At 65.0% G+C, this 23,466-nt stretch overlaps 1 protein-coding gene across 1 annotated transcript in view; it reads right to left on the bottom strand.

The window, feature by feature from the left end:
- The window catches only part of LOC117653024 (protein bric-a-brac 1-like), a 117,792-nt gene that overhangs the window by 70,176 nt on the left and 24,150 nt on the right, over positions 1–23,466 (bottom strand). The gene's annotated exons all lie outside the window — the stretch shown is intronic.

The raw sequence follows: 23,466 nt of genomic DNA, 5'->3' as shown, positions 1-23,466 counted from the left end.
GACGAGTCCGTCGTTGTCGTGGAGGTGCAGGCAGACGGGGTTTCGAGTGGAGCAGCAATCGCGAGTAACCAGGACTCGCACACTGGAAACGGGCGTGAAACGGCCCTCGTACTGACTGCGGCGGGGAAGGGGAGGGGGAAAGGGAAGAACGTCGCGCTCGCCATCAGAAAATGATGTGTCGCCGCGCGGCCGGCCATACCCGAGAGGGGTTGGGGGCGGGTAAAGGGGGTGAAAAGGGGGGGGGGGGTGGAGGCGGGTTTAATCACAGCGACATTTGATACCTTTCAGAACAGCGCAAAACCGGGCGACAGTGATAAATTAGAAGAGCGCACTAATGAGTTCAATATGGATCACTCGAACGCGACGCCGGCCGAGCCGAGCCCAGCCGAGGCCAGCGGGCTGATTCCGAGAGCCGTTTTCGTCGCTCTGTCTCTCTCGCGCTCATGGGGTGTCCCGTATGGGTGCGAGAGAGACAGAGCGAAGAAAACGGCTCTCGGAATCAGTCTGCAGCCGAGGCCGATGGCGCGCGGCGCGGCGACCGGAGCCGGCCCTCCATCACCTGCGTCAGCCACCAATATTTTAATCACAAAAATAAATACGTCCAGAAAAAACACGCATTTCTACATAGGACTACGACTACGTATTACGGGCATGGGGAGCCTACAAGCTGATTACATTGAATATTAATGCATTACAGGAATTTATTTAAATGCAATGTATAATGTATCATCCACGGTAAAACCACGCTGCCCCCTTCCCCGGCCGCGCCGTGGCGCTCAAGCTGAAACCACCGAAACGGCCCGGGCCGCGAGACGCGAAACGGCGCCGAGTTCGTTCGAATTGCGGAAAGGCAAGGCAGCGCGCTGCGCGCCGCGAGTAAAGGCCTGTGCTATTTTAAAGCGCCGGGCCGCGCATCCCCCGCATCCCCCGCCAGCGCGCCCGCCTAGAACAGAGTGGAACAGAGCCACTGCAAGTTTACATTGTATCCTCCGCTTTCAAAACACCCGCTCCCCCATTTCTCATTGCCAGGCAGGAGTCCCGCGGGGCGGGGCGGGGCGGGGCGGGGCAGGTCGGGGTGGGGCGGGGCGGGGCGGGGTGCGGGTGGCAGGCACGTCTTGCCGAACAAGATCCGCGCGTGCCGCCCTACGCCCTACCCGCGCAGCGCCGCGCGGCCTGGCGACTGATTTCACATATGGCTGTCCGTCGCTCTGTCTCTCTCGCTCTCCCGGAGCGTGGCGTGTGCGAGAGAGAGCGCGCGCTGCGCTGTGCGGTGGAAGAATGCGCGGCTGCAGGACAGGCCGGCCGGGCCGCAGTGTGGCACACTGTGGCCGCAGAGCCGCCGCAAAGTGGCCGGCCGGCCTGGCTGGACCGCCGGCTGGACCACGGCCCACTAGGTGGCAAGGGTGCGCCGCCCCCGCCGCCCCCTCCGCCCCCGCCGCCGCCCACCGCAGCGCCACGGTTTTTGAAACCGCACGGCGGCGGCGGCGGGCTTCCGGGGGCGGCAAAGCGATTTGGCCGGCCGTGGCCACCGCCACCACAGTCCAGGCCGTCACCATGACCCGCGCGGCCGTGCCATGCCATGGCCATGCCATGCAGCGTGCAGTGCCCCAGCGCACAGTGGGCCGGAAGGCCGGTGGAGGAAACCAAAACTCTGCACGCGTTTTGAGCTCCAGAGTCGCTAAACGAGGCCCAAACCGAACATGTGACCCCGCCAATGGATTGCTCTCCGAAGGAGGAATCCATTGGTGGGGTCACATGTTCAGTTGGACCTCAAAACGCCGCCTGGAGTTTTGGCCGCCTGCTCCGGTCTTCTGGCCCACTGCACAGCGGCCGAATCAAAAGGCGGCCACTTCGGCAGTGTAGGCGCGGACCGCGGATGCGTGTTGTGGCGTTTCGCCACCTGCCAGCGCGCTGCAGGGCCGCGGCGCCGCGGCGCGCACTGGACCGCTGGGGCGGCCATCCCCGCAGGCCGCGTCGCCCCGCCAGCCCCCGCCAGCCCCGCCAGCCCCGCCAGCCCCGCCAGCCCCGCCAGCCCCGCCAGCCCCGCCAGCCCCGCCAGCCCCGCCAGCCCCGCCAGCCCCGCCAGCCCCGCCAGCCCCGCCAGCCCCGCCAGCCCCCAGGCCGTGGGGATGGGGTGCAGGGCGGTGCAGGGCGCGGACCGACGAGGCCCACAATGGCGCAATAGTTGTGCACCGCGGGGCGGGGCGGCGCGGGGCGGCGCGGGGCGGTGCATCGCCGTGCTGAGCTGGGCGCTGCCTGCGCTGCTGTGCAGGCAGGCCTGACATGCAGAGCGCCGCGCCGCCCGCGCCCCGCGCCGCCCCGCCCCGCGCCACGCACTGCACGTCCCAGCGATGCCATCACGGCCGTCATAATCATGTTTGGTGAGCGCGGGCGGCGCGGCGGGGAAGGGGGGGGGGGAGGGGGAGGGAGGCAGGGAGAGCATTGATTTACGCGCGCACTATTTCCCCTATAGTGCGCATTAAAGCCACGTTCCACTATCCACCATGCAAATGTCCAGCAACTATCCCCCCGCCCCGCCGCGCCACGCCGAGCGCCCTTCGCCGAGCCGGTCCAGCACACCTCCACAAATCACACGCGACTTATTTCGAACGGCCGGCAGGCCGCCCTCGCCGCAAAAACTATCGCAGCATACGCGGCCAGCGCCGCCTCGCTCACTGCGTCGAATCTGCGAGGGACACGGACACACTGGACACCGCGACCCGCGCGTCTCTTTCAGCCCCGACTCACAGTGGGCCGGAAGACCGGTGGAGGCGGTGAAAATCCCGGACGCGTTTTGAGCTGCAGAGTCGCTAAATGGGACTCGAACCGAACGTGCGACCCCACCAATGGACTGCTCTCCGAACGAGGAATCCATTGGTGGGGCCACACGCTCGATTCGAGTCCTGTTTGGTAACTCTGAAGCTCAAAACGCGTCTAGAATTTCGGCCGCCTCCCCCGGTCTTCTGGCCCACTGCGCGACTCGACAGACAGCGGCCGCGCACTCGGCGGCGGTGGACATCACGGACCCCTTGGACACCTCGTTCGTCGTCGTGCGTCAACGGCGCGCGAAGCATCGGCGCGCATTCCCGAAACGTCAAGGCGCTGGTAATGTTGCCGTATCCTGCGCGCACGACGCCGCGACCCCCGCGAGGTCGAAGACCCGCCCCGCCCCGCGCCGCCCCGCGCCGCCCCGCGCCGCCCCGCGCCGCCCCGCGCCGCCCCGCGCCGCCCCGCGCCGCCCCGCGCGCGCAGATGGACGGGCGAAGGGGTTCTCAACAACCCCTCACCGCCGCCGCGCCACAGGCGTCGCTGTTCTCGCCAAAGAAGTACGTCGTCGTCGCGGCGGCCGTCGCCGTGCTGCTCCCTCGGCGAGCCTCGGGGGGCGCCGCGCCTGGCACGCCGGGCGGGCAGGCCGCGCGAGGCAGCAGGCGGCACGGCACTGGAGGCGCAAACAATCCGTGTTGATTTTTGGCCAATGTAATAAATGACTGGGGCAGGAACTATCGCCAAACTGGATTAAAGCGAAGGCAAACAGCAGAACGTTCGCCGCGGCCACGCACATCGAACGGTGCTTCGGTCGCTGTCTCTCTCGCTCTCATGAGGCGTCCCCAAGGGGTGCGAGAGAGACGGGCCGCCGAATGAACCGCCGTGCGGAAACAACCTGCTGCCCGCGCTGCTTGTCGCTATCCTGGTGGCCGTCATCAAAGCACGGCGAGGAGCGTGAGGGAGGACCACGTCGAACGCTGCACCTCAACGTCGAGCCCTGCCCCTCTACGCCGAGCGCCGAGCACTGCATCTCTACGTCAAACATTTGCACCTCGACGTCGATCACTGCACCTCGACGTCGAGCCCTGCACCTCGACGTCGACCACCGCACCTCGATGTCGACAACTGCACCTCGACGTCGACCACTGCACCTAAACGTCCAGGACTGGACCTCAACGCCCAGGACTGCACCTATACGTCCAGGACTGCACCGCGACGTCGACGCCCACACAAGGACGAAGGCACGCATTTAGCGCGTCCAAAACCGCAGAAACAGCCCAGAAACAGCCCCGCGGGACTCGGCTCCACCACCACGCCGACGACGACAAAGATTCATTTTCAATTTGACGAGTAGGCGCTGCGCTGGCCGGCCGGCTGATATTACGGCGTCACATTCCCGGGCTGCAACGGCCGGCCGGCCGGGCGGCCGGGCCTACCCCGCACTAATGCCCAGGGGGTTGGAAGGGCGGTGCGGCGCGGCCGGCGCGGCCAACGCAGCGTCGCACAATGGCAGAAATATATGCATGATAGTGGCCGGCATGCGCCGCCATGCGTCCCTCGGCTCAAAACTATAATCGGTAACAGTGCGCAAGATTAGCGGGCGGGCTGCACAGCGCTGCAGCGCCGCGCCGGGGGAATAAATCAGACAACAATGAGCGCGCCGCCACTGTCACCTCCACCGCCGCCGCCCCCGCACCGCCCCCTAACGCCCCACGCCGCGCCGCCACACTAGCGCCGGCCCGCTGGCCACTGATATTGAAATCACACTTCCCAATTATATGGACCGGGACGGGACGGGGCGCGCGCGTGATGGTCGCGGTGGCGGCGGCGGTGGTGGACGAGCAATGCGAGCACGCGGCTGGCTGGCTGATAGCGAAACTATATCCCGCCGTGCGCGCCTCGCTCACACACGCACGCACACGCACATACACGCACACACAATGCGGCAAGCGTCGGCCCACCTATATGGACACAACCAGCTTCGCGCTTCGCTCGCCAGTGTTTGCGGCCCTGTCCGCCCCGCCCGCCGCCGCCCGTTCCAATTGTTTCACGGCAATATTCCCGACGAGGAAAAAAGTGCCGCCGGCGCCGGGAATCGAAGCGGAGCCAAAGCGGAAAATCGGCGTGAGGGCGGGCCAACGACAAACGCCCCTCGGGGGCCTCTTCGGAGCGCTTGTCCGCACAAACGAGAGGCGACAGTGTGGGCGACAGGTCAACAACGGCCAGCGAAGTCGTTTCTCCGGCAGAGTCAAGACGGAATTTCACCCGCGAGTCAGGCCTCCAATAGCAGCTTCGATTATTGCTACCATTTCGCCCGCAAAATGGCATACAATCATGAGAGAGACGAGCGCCCTTTTCTCATGTTAAATTATTCAAATTGAGAGCGGGGCAAAATTGTTTCACTTACATTCAGTGTGATACAACATCCGCTACTCTGCTACTCTCTTTACGATGGTGCAGCCAGCCACTCGCGAGTTCTAGGTCCTCCTCCCCCCTTGTCCTCGGCATACCGATACGGCACGACGGCGGCCAGCTCGTCCTGCTGCAGCGTCAATTAGACTTCCTGGACGTCCCGGGCGTCGTCCTGGACGTCGTCCTGGACGCACGACGGCCGCGCCGACCGCTCTTAAAACACACAAAATATTGCACGCCGGCCCGCTACTTACTGTAATAATATGGCGGGCAGCTGAGCCGCCGTGTAATGGCCCGCACTCGGCCCCGCGCCCCGCCCCGCCCCGCCCCGCCCCGCCCCGCCACGCCCCGCCCCGCGCGGTCCGGTAGTAAGGAGCATTAACAAATGTCATTGCGACCAACAACGCCTTGACATGCGATAGCCGACACTCGGCCGGCGCGGCGCGCCACGCAAAACACACGTGCATGTGCCGCCGCTCAACTACCGGTGTTGCTTCCTGAGTAACGTACCGCGCAATGCAGGACACACACACACACACACACACACACACACACACACACACACACACACACACACACACTTACACACACACACACACTTACACACACGCGCACACGGACTCGAGCGCGCGCTCTCATACAGGACAAACTGCAACAGTCGTTGTTATATCAAGGAACATACTGAGCCAAACACAGGGAGCCAACTACTGCGCTGTGCTGCGCAAGAGTCGTCCGAATACACTCCTCCAGGAGGGCGACAGACCACCACGGCGACGACGACGGCGCGGAGGCGCGCGCACACCACCTCAGCCCCGCCGCGCTCCTGGAGGCCCAGGCGGCCAGCAGGCTGACTCCGCGAGTCGTTTTCGTCGTTCTGCCTCTCTAGCACATTGGGCGTCTCTTGTAAGTGCGAGAGGGACTGAGAGAGGGAAAAACGACTCTCGGAATCAGTCCGCTGGCCGCGCGCTGCAGCAAGGGCGCCGCCGCCGCGCCCAGCATTACCACCATTACCATTTTCTCTGATGAAATGTGGACGACGAGCAGGCGGGGCGTACCACCGGGGCGTACCGCCGGGGCGTACCGGCAGGGCGTACCGGCAGGGCGTACCGGCAGGGCGTGGCGGACCGAGGCATCAGCAATGACTGGGCCGCGTTTACACCGGGGCTGCCATTAGCGGTAGCGCCCCGCCCTCCTCCCCCGTCCGCGTCGTCCGCGTCGTCGGCGTCCACGCCAAGGCCCCCGCCGTGGACGCGCTGCGGCCCGGTCGGTCCGCTCGCCTGGAGGGCAAGGGCGGGGAAGGGAGTCGTCGCGGAGGGTGGGGCCCTGGGTGCCGCCAACACCGAGGTCCGCGGCGAGGACACGTCGTCTCCGGATCCGGGTTCGAAACCCGGTCGCGGCCATCCGCCTATTCACTGTTCCAACGGCCCTCCACTCACACAAACTCACACTCACGCTCACGCACACACACACGGCGCCCAGAGGCCGAGGCCGCGCGCACAAATTTGAATGGATCCCGAAGTGCGCAGGGAAAACATGGGTCTCGGCCACGCCACGGCCACGCCGCGGCCCTGGGGCCTCGCGGGCCTCGGCTCGGCACCGCGCGGCGCGCGGCCCGCCCGGCCCGGCCTCGCGGAGACAAACAAGAACCAGAATTTCCATTGAGAGCGCAAACAATGCAAAATGAGGGCACCGGACTATTTCATATACTGTACCTTATACATATAGAAAAGCGAAGCTTAAATTGGATGTAACAAGAGGGAGAGAGGGCGGGAGAGAGAGGGAGAGGGAGAGGGAGGGAGAGACGCCGGCAGAAACAAAAACACGGCGGGAAGAGGAAACGCGATAAAACGAGAGGGAAACTGTAATAGAAGAAGAGTGCCCGCCTGGCGGTGCTGGCTGTGCCGGCAGTGTGCTGGCAGGCCCGGCCGTACCGGCAATAAAGGCGGAAAATGGAACCAACCCATATAATTTTAACGAGTTTCCACGTTGTATATTTAATTATTTTAATATTTATACAAGTTTGCATCGCAAGTTGGGGGCCGCATCGGGGGGGATGGGGTGGGTGGGGAGGGTGGCGCGCGGGTGCGCAGGGCGAACAAGAGGAGGGGGAGGGGGAGGAGGGGAGGGGAGGAGGGAGGAAGGAACCAGACCAGCAGGCCCTCCCAGCCTCCCAGTCCTCCCGGTCCCGATCGCGGAGGGGAGCCAACGCTTTGCCGAAAGGAACTTCGCGGAGAGGAGCCGCGCACCTTCGGCACCTTCGGCGCCTTTAGTGGGCCTTTGGCCGGCACACTGCCACGCGCGGGGACTCTCGGACGGACTGCAGCGCGCTCACCGCCAAGCCAAGGAGAGATGATTCAGAGCGGAGATGACTTATTGTTTCAAAGAGTGGGGCGGGCCCGCCACGCCCCACCCCGCCCCGCCCCGCCCCACCTCGCCCCGGCGGCCGCGGAGACCGTGAGCGCAGCGCGCGGCTACTGTACCCTAGCAGCCGTCTCGAGGAAGCCACGTATCCAATACGTCAAAGACGCGACCAAAGAAACCAATTTTACAAAAAAGAATAACCCATACAGCGCGGCGGAGCTCTGTGTCGTCGTGGTGGTATTGGCGCCGAGGGTCGGTTAAACGTGTATACATACCGCGCCGGGGCCCCACAGTGCCGCACACCCACAGCTGGGCCGGGCGGTTACCCACTCACCTGCCGACAGAAAAGAAAAACACATTCGTATAGAAAACAGATAATACAATACGTGGTAATTGCGTGGCAAGGCACACGACGACGGCGCCGCGCCGTGGCGAGCCGCGCCGCGCAGGTGTCATGCCTTGATGAGCCTCTCGGCACACACTATATACTTTTCCTCATATTAGACGTTTCGCCGTTTCCTAGAGACGCCCAAGAGTGTCTATTTGCGGCAATGGCAGCGGGGCCGGGGGGAGGGGGGGGGGGCAGCACACATCAAAGCGAGGCGGGCTGCCTACCCGGCAAGGGGCCGCGGCGATCAAACACGCGAGCATGCACGAGGCCATCCCGCACGAGTACGCCACCGCGCCGGCCACGCAGTTTAAACGACATTTATTTCGCCTCAAATTAACGATCGCCCAGTGTTTGGTGGGCGGGGCGCGCGGTTGTTGTTGTTCTCGGTTTTAGCTGTTTTTTCTACACCGTCGAGTCACCTCTGCGGCTCATCCCTAGGATTGCTTCGCTTCGGCTGGCTCGGCTCGGTTCGGCTCGGCTCGGTTCGGCTCGGCTCGGCTCGGTTCGGCTCGGCTCGATTCAACTCGGACTCGGCTGGCTCGACTCGGTCCGACTCACATAGACATTACCCCCAGCATTACTGCACTCAACAACAACAACTTGTAATATATTATATAGTCGGCGCAATAAAAGTAAATTACGCCCATAAAGCTATACGCGGTCGGGCAACTTGTAAATGATTCCAAAATAATACGTTTGCGCGCGTCCCTCGCGGACTGTACCACGCCACCACGGGTACCGGGACGGCACCACGACGGCACCACGACGATACCAGGGCGGTACCACCGCGGCAACACCACGGTACGCCGCGTCGGGAGAGTGCCACTCGTCGGCGACCTCCGCCAGCCCAAATACGATGCGCCTGTAAACGGTCCCCAGCCCCCACTTGGTGTCGCTTGCTCGCGCGACGATACAACGCCAGTGGGCCAGCAGACCGGTGGAGGCGGCCAAAACTCTAAACGCGTTTTGAGCTCCTGAGCTCAGAGACTCGAACCGAACGTGCGACCCCACCAACGGATTCCTCGTTCGGAGAGCAATCTATTGGTGGGGTCACACGTTCGGTTTTCGAGTCCCATTTAGCAGCTCTGGAGCTCAAAGCGTGCCTCGGGTTTTGGCCATCACCACCGGTCTTCTGGCCCACTGTGCAACGACGCCGAGCGCCGAGTGACAACAAGTCGGCCGCCGTTTCCAACAAAGGCAGAGACGACTCCGTTTTCGTTTTGACAATTGCGCCGTGCCATCGAGCCAGTGCGGCGAAGCCACCACACTAATAACAATAATCCATCGCCGCGCCGCGCCACGCCGCGGCCGGCACTCGGCAAAATAAATATTCCCCACGGCCGGCAGCGCCACGGCATCGCCACGGCAGCGCCGGCAGTGACGCGCGGGAGATAACACTTTAATTGTACCCATTATATTTACGAGTATAAAATAATTTCACGAGAGCGGCGGCGGAGAGCCGGCGGCGCGGCGTCTCGAGGTCGGCCCACTCGCCTCGGGCCTCGCGCCTCGGACGGCCGAGGATCGACAGACGGAGGCGAGGGGGATCGGGAAAGGTGAGGACCTGGACGACGTGGAGCAGGAGCGAGTGGCGGTCACTGCAGCCGGACAACAGCATCGCCGCGCTGCGCAGTGAGTGGGCCGGCCAGAAGACCGGTGGACGCGGTCAAAATCCCGGGCCACTTTTGAGCTCCAGAGTCGGTGAGTGGGACTCAAACCGAACGTGTGACCCCACCAATGGATTGCTCTCCGAACGAGGAATCCATTGGTACGGTCACACGTTCGGTTCGAGTCGCGTTTAGAGACTCAAGAGGTCTAAACGAGTCGAGAGTTTTGGCCGCCTCCACCGGTCTTCTGGCCCACTGTGCGCTGCACTCCCGCCCGCCGCAGTGCCACCTCCTCCTCCTCCCCCCTCACTTTCTCGGCCAGGGCGTCCGGGAGGGGGAGATGCACCTTGAGCGGGCGGGAAGGCGAACACGACCTGCCTCAGGACCTCAAGGCTCAAGGACGCGGCGAGGCGGCACCGGGCGGCACTAGGCCCGCGGGGCCGCGCATCCTCGGCGCCTCGGACGAGTGCGGCACGGCGGAGGCACGGCGGAGCGCGGAGCAGCCCGTCGAGCGTGGCGCCGCTAATACGCGGCATTACCACTGCAGTCAGCGGCGAAAAACAAAAACAAAAGACGCAGCGGCAGCGTCGTGGAGGAAAAGGGAAAAACAACTCGAGGAGGAAATAAATATCGAGCGCGTGCCGAAACTACCGTACTTAGCCCAATGATTGGCGAGAGTGACGGTGCCAATTCGACGAATGCAATCCAAGCGGAATGCGCGCCGCGACGGACAGCCCGGCCAGCCCGCCCCGCCAGGCAGCCAGGCCTACCGTTTGCACCCTGCCCCGCCCCGCCCCGCCCCGCCCCGCCCCGCCCGCGCCCCGCCCCGCCCCGCCCCGCGCTGGGGGAGGGATTAATGACTGAGCTATACATCTCCATCCCATTGCATATGCTGCATGTGCGTCCGTCGAGCAGCCCGACGGCCTCCATGGGCACCATGGGCTGCATGGGCACCATAGGCCTTGCCATAGGCTGGCCGGGCCGGGCGCCGATCGAGCCGCACTGGACTAATACGGCTGCACACCCCTTTACAGTGGCTAGCCTTTACCAATTCCGAACAGCGCACACACACAAACCCGCACGCACACACACACACCTACACACTCACACACACACACACACACACACACACACACACACACACACACACACACACACAGTGTCCGGCCGCATGTCCGTCCGCGCGTCTGCCGCGACGCCGACGAGGAGCACGAGCAAAGGGGAAGTCCCGGCCGCCCCGCCGCGCGCCGCTGCATCAAACATCCAGCCGTTTAAATGTGGAGCAGCTCAAGCACGGCCCGGCACGGCACGGCATGGCCCGGCACGGCACGGCACCGCACGGCACGGCCGCAAATGACGCGATGCACCTTTAATCCGGACGGCCGTCGCCGTCGATAACGCCCCGCCCCGCCCCGCCCCGCCTCACCCCGCCTCGGCCCGCCCCGCCCCACCAGGAGCCCCGGCCGCAACTCGAGCAGTACAGGGGCGGAACGGCGTGGCGGAGCCGAGCGCAGCGTACCCACGCCGCGCAATGCGAGGTATTCGATGGGGAGTCGAGCAGAGCCGAGCCCCGCAGGGGATGGCAAGCCCGCCCTGTATCATACATGTATGCATGCATGCACTGGGGCTGCTTACAATCAAACATATCCAGAGAGAGACAGAGAGACAGAGAGAGAGAGAGAGAGAGAGAGAGAGAGAGAGAGAGAGAGAGAGAGAGAGAGAGAGAGGCGTGGACGGACGGGAGAATGGAGGGAGGGAGAGCCTGCCGCGTGCAATGAGAAGGAGAGAGGAAAGAGAGACGAGGGAGGGACGGAGAGAGACAGAGAGAGAAGAGAGAGCTGTGATTAGCAGCACTGGTGCATATGAATAGCTGGTGATATCGAACGCTGCGCTGCATTGTAGTGCTGCTGCAATGCATGCACACTAGTGTGTGAGCCCCACCGCCCCCCGCCGGGGCCTGGCCGGGGCCTGGCCGGGGCCTGGCCGGGGCCCCAGCCCGCCCAACAATGCGTGAGCGCCGCGACGGGGTGGGCGGCGCAGGGCGGGGTGGCGGCGCGGCGGCGGGGCTGTGGGGCGGATGGGGCCTAGTGGGTCTCTGGTGGGCCGGGGCTGGGCTGCTGCAGCAGGGACGGCCGCCGGGACCCTGTCGGCGCGTCCTCGTTGGGCGAGGGCAGGGACTGCTTGGGGCGGGCCAGGGCCAGGGGCCGCCAGGGGCGCGCCGGCAGGGCCAGCACCCCAAACCCAGTGACCGAAAGAAGCTTTGGCCTAATCACGGGGCCACGCTGCCTCTCCACACAAACGCACACGCTCGCCCTCCCCCCCACTCACACTTACTCACACATACACATACCCATACACACACAACACGTGACAAGACAGGTCGAGGCGTTGGCGCCGCACCTCCCCCGACCCTAGACAATGGGGGCAACAAGACGTCCTCCTTGCTGGCAGCCCCGCACCACCAGTGAACCTCGCCGCACGCGCGCGCTGCTGCTACCGCACTACAGCCGCACCCCGTGCTAGAACGCGGCGGCCTCGTTCACCATGGTGGGTGTTGTGTGCGACTTGGACTCGCTGCAGAGCAAGCCGGGGCGACTGCCACGGCACAGGCTGCGGGTTCTCAACCTTAGGGTCGCGGGAAAATATTTTGGGTTTCCGGCTAAGTACCAGGCCGAGAGCATTTCTCCAGGCCGACATCATTTCCTAAGCAGTGGGGTAGGCAGAGGGGTAGGCAGTGGGGAAGGCAGTGGGGTGGGCAGTGGGGTAGGCAGTGGGGTGGGCAGTGGGGTAGGCAGTGCGGTAGGCCGTGCGGTAGGCAGTGGTGTAGGCAGTGGTGTAGGCAGTGGTGTAGGCAGTGGCGTAGGCAGTAGCAGGCAGTGTTGTTGGCGTAGGCGACGGCGTGGCCAAGGCAGTGGCGTAGCGGCGCCCCTATCGCTCCGCGGGCTCCGCGGGCTCCGCGGCTCATCCGCGGCCAATCAAGGCCAGGCGCCACGTGTCCGCCTCGTGCGCGCGGCTCGCCACGGCGAGGACGTAATGACCGCGTGCGGCATCACGCGGAGCGGTAATTTCGCAAAGAATAAAACGACACTGGAAAATCCCGAATTGTGCAGTGCAGTGGCGCTTTGCTGCAGTGGCGGCGACGCGAAGGAGACGGGCGAGGAGGAGGCGCCGTGTGTGTACACTCTGGGAAACAAACAGAAGCCGCGAGGCCTTCGAGTCGATAATCAGCGTCCCTTCGTGCGCTGTGGCCGCGCACCGCGTGCGCACCGCGTGCGCACCGCGCATGGGGGCCGTGCGGGGCCGTGCGGGGCCGTGCCGGGCCGTGACGCACTGGACAGCGGGGCGGGGCGGGGCGGGGCGGGGCGCGGCGACCGGGCCATCAGTGCTTGTCCTGCCTGGGCCTACCGCCCCATTGTGGTCGACGGATTTATTACTTTTGGCCACATCGCTCACCGTGCCGCCACCGCCACACCGCCACGCCGCCACGGCCGGCCGGGGCTGCCGGGCAGCCAGGCGGGGCGCAGCGTCGGCGGCAAAGGCGCCCCACGGCCCCATGCATCCATGCAGCCCATAATGCAGCTCCATTTGGCGAGCGGCGAGCGCACCGTCGGCGACGCGCCAGGACAGATTAGATTGGTCCGGGGACGCTGACGGCGTGGTGCGTGGCGGCGGGCCGGCGGGGCCGAGGGCGGGGCGGCGCCACACAGCCCCTCTTTGCGCCGCAACGTTAACGAGAGGCGCCACCAGGCGAACCAGACCCACGTCACTGCCGGCCAGACGCCTGCCACATGTCTGGAACAACTACAGTCCGAGACTACGTTCTGGAACGACTACAGTCCAAGACTACAGACTTCGGTCCTCCTGGACTACGTACTGTCCCGGACAAATGTCCTGGACAACACTGCTGGATATCAATCCTGGACAACAGTCCTGGACAACAGCGCTGGACAAAAGTCCTGGACAACAATCCAGGAAAACAGTGCTGGACAACAGTTCGGAACTACTACAGTCCGGGACTACAGTCCGGGACTACAGTCCGGGACTACAGTCCGGGACTACAGTCCGGGCCGGGCCTACTACAGTCCTGCACAACAGTCCGTGCAAGGCGCGCGCATGCACCGCGGCCCTGGTGCATCGGCGCCATCATCCCCATCGCCATGGCCACGACCGGTGGCGGTCAAGAACGGCATACATAAGTCACGCCGGCCCCGGCAACGCCACGGCAACGCCCCGGCGCCCCTCCGCACCGCCATCACGATCATCACCGCGGCCATCACAATGACCGGAAATTGAATCGGCGCCTGCTTTCATTCCGTCTCCGGGCGCCACGATGCACCCCGTGCACCCCGACTGCATCCTCGCGCCGGTGTGTGTGTGCGTGTGTGTGTGTGCTGTGTTGTGTGTGAGTTTGAGAGTGTGCGCGTGTGTGAGCGCTAGTGTGAGTAGGATGTGTGCGTAGTGTGTGTGCAGGGGAGGATGGGCGGGCGTTTCCCCGGGGATCAGGTGCATTCCACGTTCCACTGCAGCGGGAAACTTCGGCGACAATGCGTGTGCGCGCGCCGCCCAGCCACGCAGCCACGACGCAGCGCGCCGAGCGTTCGAAATACGGGCAATTACAACAGTACAATCGTAAAAGCTGCGACAAAGGGGATGAGGGCCGCGGGCTGCGGAGGCGTGGGGCGGGGCGGGGAGGCATACATGCAGCGATGCGCCCTCAACAATGGCAGCTATGCCGGGTATATGGTTTGCGCGCGCGGCGCCCAAGGCCCAGGGCGGGGAGGCTGCTGGCGGGGCGGGGGAGAGGGAGAGCGCGCGGCTTAAGGCAGGCTTTCGCACATCCGGATTACCGCTCCGTTTCCGGTGGCTTCTGGCTTCTGCAGATGCAAATAAACAGAGGCTGCTGGATTCTCACATCGGAGCGGAGCAGGCGAGCGAGGAGGAGGAGGAGAAGGACGCGCGCGTGGCCGGCCGTGCCGGACCGGCAGTCACTTCCATCGCTCTGTCTCTCTCGCACTCGTGGGGCGTCCCGGTAGGTGCGAGAGAGACGACGAGAGACACGTCGTAACGGAAGGGCGGCGCGCCTACCTCAACCCTCCCAACTCCAAGCCGACCGGCACGCGGGTGCGCGTCGCGGCGATGCGGCGCTACACCGCGCGCTGCGGCCCGGGGCCGCGCCGCGTTCCGTCGCTCTGTCTCTCTCGCACCTGCGCGCACCGCCCCGCGAGTGAGAGAGAGACGGGCGCGTCGCGGCGCCCTGGCCGAGGCCCTGGCCGCCACGCTGCTCGTTATGCCGCGGCATGAATCCGGCCGCCCAGTCACATGCCCTGGCCGGCCTGGTCCCCGCACTCAGCTATGATAACTGCGCCAATAAATCTCACGTGTGTGCCGGGCTGCTAGCACCGGACCACCGCCCCGCCCCGCCCCGCCCCGCCCCGCCTGCACGCCCCTCCCGCTGCAGGTCCTCCAGGCCGTCCACGCCGTCGGGGTGCCCACCGCCACCGCGATGAGCAGACCGCCAAAGCGGCGCACTGGAGGCAGGGCGCGGCGACGTCACAGCGGAACACAAACAAAATGAAAACCTCGGAGCGAGAGCAGTGCCCCCGCAGACGAAAAAACACACAACAAGAACAAGAAAAAGTGACCTCCGCCACCCTTTACCGGCGCGGGTACCTCCGGAGGTACGCAAAGCAGTCTCTGGAGTAATCCGGGCGGAAACGGCGGGGCTTCCGGGGATTGATGCAATTATCGGCAGCCGGAATAAGCCGGCCTGGCGGGGCGGGGCGGGGCGGCCCAAAATTCCCCCTTCATCCACTTTTCATGGCCCGCGCCATTGGTTCAAACTGATTTCGCGCGGAGCGGACGGAGGAAAAATGGACGAGGGGGCCGCCGAGTGGGGGGCTGGCTAGGCCAGATAGGGGGAGGGGGGAGGGGGGGGGGGTTGCGCGACGCACGGCCGACCTACAAATCCGACACACTGAAACAACTGCGCTGTACCGGTGTTGTATGCACGGCTATGGCCAGCGGCCGCGCCCCGCGCCCCCCGCCCCGCCCCGCCCCGCCCCGCCCCGCCCGCCCCGCCGCGCCGCGCCTGCTATACGCCAGCGTTCGGATAGGCTCTATTCAGGTGTAGGTGGAGGCAGGCCACGCCCCGCCACGCCCCGCCACGCCCCGCTAAAGCCTCGTTCGCTTCCCCATATGTTCAGCGTGCGGCAGCGAGCTGGCAGCCAGCAAGATCACTGCAATGGAGGGGGGCAGGTGGGGGCAGGGCAACCTTGCGGGCAGAAAAGCCCCCCCTTCCAGCGCCCCGCTGCGCGTTCCGCCCCTCTCGGTGCCATCACTGCAGGGGGAAATTCAACTTGTCGTTAATCAAGGCCGGCCTGTATTATGACTCTAACTGGGGCTGCTCAATAATGTGACAACCCCCTCCCCCTGCCGCCTGGCTGGCGGGCTGGCTGGCTGTCAGGCGGGCTGGCAGCGCATGCAGTGTGCATGCAGTGTGCATGCACTACACGACATTCCACCCCTCCATCTTCCCCCGTGCGGTTTTCAGCCTTCAGCCCACACTAGGCAATTCACTGGCCGCTCCACCGTGCCCGGCCGTGCCCCAGCGCGCCCCGCCGACACCGAGCGAGCGGTCGGACTCCACCAGAACTTGCCGGAACAGTTCGCGCCGCCGAACACTCGCGCCGCCGAACACTCGTGCTAATGCTTACTGCACACTCGCGCAAAACTAACTCGCGCCGCCGAACACTCGCGCAGCCGAACACTCACGGCGCCGAACACTCGCGTTGCCGAACACTCGACGCGTTGCCGAACACTCGCGTTGCCCAACACTCGCGTTGCCCAACACTCACGGCGCCGAACACTCGCACCGCCACAAACTCGCGCAAAACTAACTCGCGTCGCGCCGCCGCACACTCGCGCGACTGTACACTCGTGCCTCGTGCCGCAACACTCGCGCCCAAAATCGATAGACGACATCCCGACCATTACAAGGCCCGCGCGAAGGCCGGCCTGCGCCGGGCTGCGCTAGGCTGCGCCATGCATACTTGATGATGCGAAAATTGACCGAGCGCATTACGGTATCCGAGTAGTACGGCACGGCGGACGGCCGGGGCGGCCGAGGAGCAATGCGATGGCCCCGACTAATACAATAAGGCCGAGCCGACCGGAGGCCCCGGACCCGGAGAGCCCCCGGCAGACGCGTGGCCGACTGGACGGACGGCGCACCACAAAGAGAAAAAGACAAGTGGATGCACGTAATGCTGTAAGCCGGAAAGAAACTGGCGCCGGGGATCGCCGAGCCCGAGGCGAAGGCCCGCACACGCACACACACACACACGCACGCACACACACACACACACACACACACACACACACACACACGCACACACGCGCCCCCGCGCGTCCGGAGGGACAGAGTCGCATTTAACCCTTCGCCCGCAGGAGGAGAGGAGGAAAAAGAGCGAATTATTCCCCCGCAGCTTTCAAGGGGAAAAAAATAATCATCATCGTCATTGTTGTCACGAGGCTGTGTGCTGTGCGGCCCGGAAAACGGGGGTAGGGGGATGCCAGAGCGACCGACGACGGCACACTGGAAAAGTCAAATCGAGCAGCGGGCAACGCTTGCACACACCAGCAACAATAAGCAGCAAGACTTTGTTTCGCAGCTCCTGAATCTCGATCCGCGTCGCCAGGTCGTCGAACACGGGCACCCCGTCCTTCCGACGGCGGAGCTCGAATAAAAGCGGTGAAATGAGGACGCGCTACACTGGGAAGGCAAGGCTGCCTTTACACACGGACAGCTGCATATGTATTGCCGAAGCCGTCATCAGCGGACTGATTCCGAGAGTCGTTTTCGCGTTGCTCTGTCTCTCTCGCGACCATGAGGCGGCCCGCAGAGGTGCGAGGGAGACAGAGCGACGAAAGCGACCCTCGGAGTCCGTCCGCAGTGGCATCATCCAGTGGCATCACCCAGTGGCATCACCCAGTGGCATCGCCCAGTGGCATCGCCCAGTGGCATCGCCCAGTGGCATCGCCCAGTGGCATCGCCCAGTGGCATCGCCCAGTGGCATCGCCCAGTGGCATCGCCCAGTGGCATCGCCCAGTGGCATCGCCCAGTGGCATCGCCCAGTGGCATCGCCCAGTGGCATCGCCTAGTGGCATCGCCCAGTGGCATCGTCCAGCCTTGCTGGCCGGTTCCGAACAGTCGCTCTGTCTCTTTCGAACCCCTGGCGGCCGCCACGCGCCTCACGAGTGCGAGAGAGACACACTCTCCGCGGCCTGCAGCGCCACCGGGCCGGCCACCGGGCCGGCCACCGCGACGTCCACCGTCATCACGACGCGAGCCTCATCGATAAACACACGGCACGGCCGGCTGGCCTTTCCAGCCGAGGAGGATGCGGGGCCAACTCAATCCCCGCGGACAGACAGACGGACAGCACGGCCTTTCTCTTGATTGGCTCCACTTGAGTCCTTTATGTGGAAAACGCGGACGCCGCCTCAACCCCAGCCCGGCCCAGCCAGCCCCCAGGCCGAAGCGCACGGCGCGGTCCAGTTTCGAGTGTAGCGGGCCGGCCTGCTCTTCGCGGTGCCCGGGGCTAGGTCGGCGACGACGGCGACGTCTGTCCACCCCGCCCCGCTCGCTCCACGCCGACATTCGCTTTGGCCGGCCGGCCCATCCCGCGGAAACGACTAACGCTACGATAATAACGGACCTTTCGACCAGCCCCGTCCGTCTCAAGCCCCCAGTGCGCCGAAACCGAGAGAGAGAGAGAGAGAGAGGGAGAGAGAGAGGGGAAGAGAGAGAGGGAGAGAGAGAGAGGGAGAGAGAGAGGGAGAGAGGGAGAGAGAGAGAGGGAGAGAGAGGGAGAAAGAGATGGGGAGGGAAAGAGAGCTCCCATTTAGATTAACTCCACAGTGCAAAGGACTGCGACTTGCAAGCTTGTGTGTTTGTGTGTCCGGTGACGGGTACGTCGCTACCGCGGAAGTCTGCTCCCTGGAACGTGGAAGCCGAGCAGCGCAGTACACGGTAAGGCCTGCGCTGCCTGCCTACTGCTTACCGGCAGCCTTACCGCGAACGGCCGCCCTGCCCGCAGTAAACTGATTCAGAGTCGTTTTCGTCGCTCCGTCTCTCTCGCACTCCAACGGGACGCCCCATGAGTGCGAGAGCGACAGAGCGACGAAAACGAATCTCGGAATCAGACTGCTGGCCGCCTCGCTCGGGTAGAGTGACTGAGAGTGTGGCCCGGCGTGGGTGCTAGCCTCTAATGGTAATGGTAACGGTACCGCCGGGTAGGTAGGCTTGCCCGCCGCGCGGGGCTGTGCCGCGGGCAGTGCGAGGGGCTCCCTCTGCAGCGCTGGGCCAGCACGCCGTCTCTCTCTCTCTCTCTCTCTCTCTCTCTCTCTCTCTCTCTCTCTCTCTCTCTCTCTCTCTCTCTCTCTCTGGAGAGAGAGACAGACCGACGGAATCCCCGGGCCCACGACGGTGCGACAGAGTCAGACCACCGCCGCACTTTTCAGCGGGCTCCCCTCCACGCGCCACTGGGCCAGCAGCGTGGCCGGGCCGGGCCGGGCCAGGCCGCCAAACGCTTCACACCAGCAACAGGTCTGTGGCGCGTGGCGCGTGGCCGGCCACCATTTTCTTTCTTTCTCTCATTTGGCTCCCCCTTCCCCCTTCCCCCGCCGCGCCGCCCCCGGGCCGACCGCCCGACCGCCAGCACACACACACACACACACACACACACACACACACACACACACACACACACACACACACACACACACACACACACACACACACACACACACACGGCGCGGCCCTCGCAGGGGGATGCATGTTTCAAACTTTGTTGAGCCGGTTAGTCCGACACACTGCATTCGCATTCATTGCGCCGCTCTTTCCTCTGGTGGCGTGTTAACACGTGTCGCCGGCGCGACGCGGATTCGGGGCCCGGCAACCCAACCCGGCCCCCCAAAGGGGGAAGTCACACACACTGCAGACTCATTCCGACAGTCATTCTCTGTCTTTCTTGCACGAGGGGTGACCCACTGTCAAATTTTATGTACAATGATTGTGTGAATGTGCAAGAGTGTGCAAGATTTCAGGCGTGTTTGCTACACGTGTTGCCTACTTACAGGCGTTTATGCCTCCTGAATGTGGAATGTGGTCAAATTTTGTACAATGAATGTGGGAAGCTGTTCCCCCCTCCTTCTGGCACCTACACGAGAGAGTCGGAGATTTTTCGCGGACAGCCTGAAGACTGATTCCGGGAGTCGTTTTCGTCGCTCTGTCTCTGTCGCACTCATGGGGCGTCCCCTATCGGTGCGAGAGAGACAGAGCGACGAAAACGACTCTCGGATTCAGCCTGCTGGCGCGTCCGACAGTCCGACCCCGCGGCCGCCGTGCATAGCACTTCGCCACCAACCCTCCAGGGAAGATGAGGAAAACAGAGGCACGCCGCTGACCCACATGTCGCGGTGCGCGCGGCGCGGCGGCGCGACGTCGGCGTCGTCCGCGACACCTCGGCGTCAGCGCGTCGCGCGGCGGCGCGTGACAGCGGCCCGGCGATATGGCGCCGCGGTGCGCGCCTGTCACCTCGGCCGCCCATTAGGACGGGGCTCTTTATTTTTCCCCCGACGGCCGTTGACGGCGCCGCGGCGTTTACGGTGCAGTGACCGGCGAGGCCGCTAAGCCGCGCGCGCCGCACTGCCAATCGCAACGGGGCGGAGCGCGGAGCGCCGAGCGGGCGGGGTGGCACCCCGTGAAAAGCCGCCGTGATGAAACCTCGCTGATCCGACAGAAATTGATGCGGCCCTGCCCTGGCGGCCGTGCCCGCCGTGCTCGCCGTCCTGGCGGGGCTCGCGGGGCCGGCCGAGTGATTGCGGCGGGAGTCAACACGCCGTGCCGCGCCGCCATGAATTGATAATTAATCCTCCATTGCAGTGTACGCGTTTACCTTGCCGCCAAAAACACAGCCCCCTTCCCCCGAACCTCGGCTGCACCGCGCCGCCGCCGCCTGCAGCAGACTGATTCCGAGAGTCGTTTTCGTCGCTCTGTCTCTCTCGCACCAGCAAGGTACATCCCACGTGTGCGAGAGAGACAGAGCGACGGAAACGACTCTCGGAATCAGTCTGCTGCGCTACCTCCGCCGCATCTTCGACGCCGTGCCGGTCGCCGTGCCGTGCCGTGCCGTGCCCTGCCACTCCCCTGCTTCTTGCCGCCGACCTGACGGACAGGGTGATGCATTTTTTCCCCGCCGCCTGGCTGCTCGCGGCGAGTGCTTTCACACGTCGCCGTCGGCAGGGCTGTGGACTGTCGCGCGCCCTTCACCGTGCGCAAGCCAGAGAGCCGCGCGCCGCGCCGGGGAAAAAAGAACAACAAAAGAAACAAAACGTAAACAGCTCCGCGCCGCCTCCGCTAAACCACCCCAGCGGCGGGGTCAACTCGTCTCCACGGCCGTCAGACTGCGGGTTGGCGATGGCGGAGCACCACGTCACGCCGAAGCACGCCCCGCCCCGCCCCGCCCCGCCCCGCCCCGCCTGACCCACATACTGCACCCCATGCAGATGAGCGTGGCGGGTAGAGATGAGGAATGGGTTGGCCCGGCGGGCCAGCGCCACTGTTGCGGTGGTATCGGCTGTGACAGTCTGTGTCGCCGAAGGTGGCTGGGCTAGCCGAAGATGGCCGAGCCCATGGACTCGGCTCAGCCCGCGGGCTGCCGGAGCCGAGCCAGGCCGAGGCCGGGCCTGGGTAGCTGGCTGGCGGGCGGCGGCCGCCGGGCGAGCCGAGCCGTGTCCGTGCCGCCGGCGTGCTGGCCGAAGTAGCCGGGGGGAAGGGGGCAGACGAGATACGAAATTTTGAATGAATGACAACAGAGCGTAAGAAAACAGTATATCGTAACCATGGAAGGGCACCTCGCCTCGTCAAAAAGTTGCAATTCGCAATGTGATTCAAATTTCCGAGCGCGCTTGTCGGTAGCGTGGTGACGTCAGCGTCAAGCTGGGCCACGCCGCAGGCAGCTCGCTAGCTCGCTCTCCCGTCCCGTTGCTTGCTGCCCGGCCCGGTGCCCGACTGTCTTCGTCATCCGCGTCTGTCCGTCTTCCCCCCAGCCGAGCCGAGGCAGCAGCCCGCCAGCCCGCGGGCTGGGCTGGGCCGGCTGGGCCGGGCTGGGCTGGGCTGGGCTGGCGGTAGCGCTGCGCAGTCCGCAGCCCGGCCGGGCTGGCCCATTCCTCAACTCTAGTGGCGGGGCGGGGCGCTACTGCGCTACTGGGGGTGCGGCGCCTTCAACACACGCTGCAACTTTGCCGATGCATTTTGAAGGGCTACATGCAGGCGGCTGCCCGGCGAGCCGACGAAGGAGAAGCAGAAGGAAGAGAAGGAGAAGGAGGAGGAGGAGGTGGCGGTTCTCTATTCTGCAATATTCAGACGGGGAGACCAGCACAGAACCTACTTTTATAATATCTTGTATGCAGGCCCCCGGGACGGCGGGCGGAGGCGGCGGACGGCGGGAAGGGGGGGGGGGCAAAGGGGTGGGGCAGCGGCAGAATGGCAGATGTGGAGGGAGACGAAAACGTGAATTATTTGCAGGCCCGGCTACAAGAGTTGGAGGCGCCATCTAATATTTAGGGGGAACCAGCGAGCAGCGAGAAGCAGCAGAGCGAGAAGGCGCCGTGCAGCGCCACGCCCGGCATCGCCCGGCGGCGCCGCGCATATCGGCAGCGAGGACGCGAACCCCGAGGCCGAAGGACGCGTCGCGGCCGAGCGGACCGAGCGGCCAGCGCAGGGCAGATGCATGCAGGCCGTCGCCGAGGTCATCGCCGAGGTCAAAGATTCGCACCCCCCGCCCTCGACGTCGTCGTCGGGGTTGGGGGTCGCCGCGCGCCACCCAGCTTGCAGCCAGGCAGCCCGCCAGGCAGCCAGCCAGTCAACCAGTCAGCTAGTCACCCAGCGAGTCAGCCAGCCTCGGTCCGACTGCACACAAATTAGCGTCGCCACTGGAGGTCCAAATTCGACGTCCGGCCAGGCCAGGGGCAGGCCGAGGCGGGCCGTGGAAGGGAAGCCCCGCCGGTCCGCCGCCTTGCCGGCGGCCGCCACGCCCATTCCTCGCCATTATTACAAATGTGTTTACGTTCCGAGTGTAAATTGCAGTCAGGTTGACGCGAGGGCGGGGCCGCGACCGAGGGCCAGGCCCTGGCCGCCCTGGCCAGGGGCCGCGAGGGCTGCCCCGCCCCCCGTTTTCAATAAGCGCTCTCGTAAACACTCGTCTGCGGCCGCGCTGCTCCGCGGTGCACCAAACGAGAAGGCATCGCGCCGTGGCTCCGCGCCCGCGGCCCTGCAGACTCATTCTGAGAGTCGTTTCTGCCGCTCTGTCTCTCTCGCACTCACGGGGCGTCCCGTTTAGGTGCGAGAGAGACAGAGCGACGAAAACGACTCTCGGAATGAGTCCGCCTGGGCCGCGGGGCGCCTCGGGGCGCAGCTAGCGCGCACATCGGGCGGCGGGCGGGCGGCACGACTGGCCGGAAGCACCGCGGATTACCCACTCCAGTCGGATCAAACATATCAGCAGTGGCCACTCATTGCCGTGATGAGCTCCTCGTGGCAGCGGCCAAAGAACCGCAAACGAAGGATGCGATTTCCGACGGTCCCAATCAACGGGGAGGTCACGGCGCCCCGCCCCGCCCCGCCCCGCCCGCGCATCTCCCTGTGGCGCCGCTGGCCGGGGTGGGGCGGGGCGGGGAGCGCGGGGCAGAGCGTTGCCGTGGGAGCGCGGCTCTCCCGGGACTTCGGCGAGGGCCGGCCGCGACCGTCCTGCTCGTGCTCGTCCAGGGCGTCTTCCTCCTCTATCGCGCTGCTGGCGCCACAGGCGGGGGCACGCCGTGGGCGGAAGGAAGGGACGCACTAGCGCCGCCTCGCAGAGCCTCGCAGCC

Source organism: Thrips palmi, unplaced genomic scaffold (genome assembly GCF_012932325.1).
Source record: "Thrips palmi isolate BJ-2018 unplaced genomic scaffold, TpBJ-2018v1 HiC_scaffold_8, whole genome shotgun sequence".
Classification (NCBI taxonomy): Eukaryota; Metazoa; Arthropoda; class Insecta; order Thysanoptera; family Thripidae; genus Thrips; species Thrips palmi.
The sequence above is the reverse complement of the archived record's forward strand: the minus strand, read 5'-3'. Positions and strand labels throughout refer to the sequence as shown.